The sequence below is a fragment of the Cynoglossus semilaevis genome, unplaced genomic scaffold (genome assembly GCF_000523025.1).
Source record: "Cynoglossus semilaevis isolate Cse_v1.0 unplaced genomic scaffold, Cse_v1.0 scaffold3035, whole genome shotgun sequence".
Classification (NCBI taxonomy): Eukaryota; Metazoa; Chordata; class Actinopteri; order Pleuronectiformes; family Cynoglossidae; genus Cynoglossus; species Cynoglossus semilaevis.
This window is the reverse complement of record NW_007585217.1, coordinates 12,552-12,842: the sequence shown is the minus strand read 5'-3', so window position 1 is coordinate 12,842 and position 291 is coordinate 12,552.

Below are 291 nucleotides of genomic sequence, written 5' to 3'. Positions count from 1 at the left end.
GTAGTTCGCAGACGTCGGAGCGGAATTTAATTTCTGAAAGACTTTTCGTGGTTTACCTCGTGGCCTATTAGGTGACACATGCAGAAACTCAACTTCACAACAGCACTAGAACAAAAAAGCCTTTCAAATAAAACGAGGACTAAAATGACATTTGGACAAAGAAACAAGTGCAACATGGGTCTAAATAAATTTATAGTTAGTTACCAAGGTGTGTTGAACCATAAACTGTTATCTAAGTGTGTTAAATAATGGTCTGCTTGACAGGAGTAGGTACTCCTAAAAGGTTTTTTT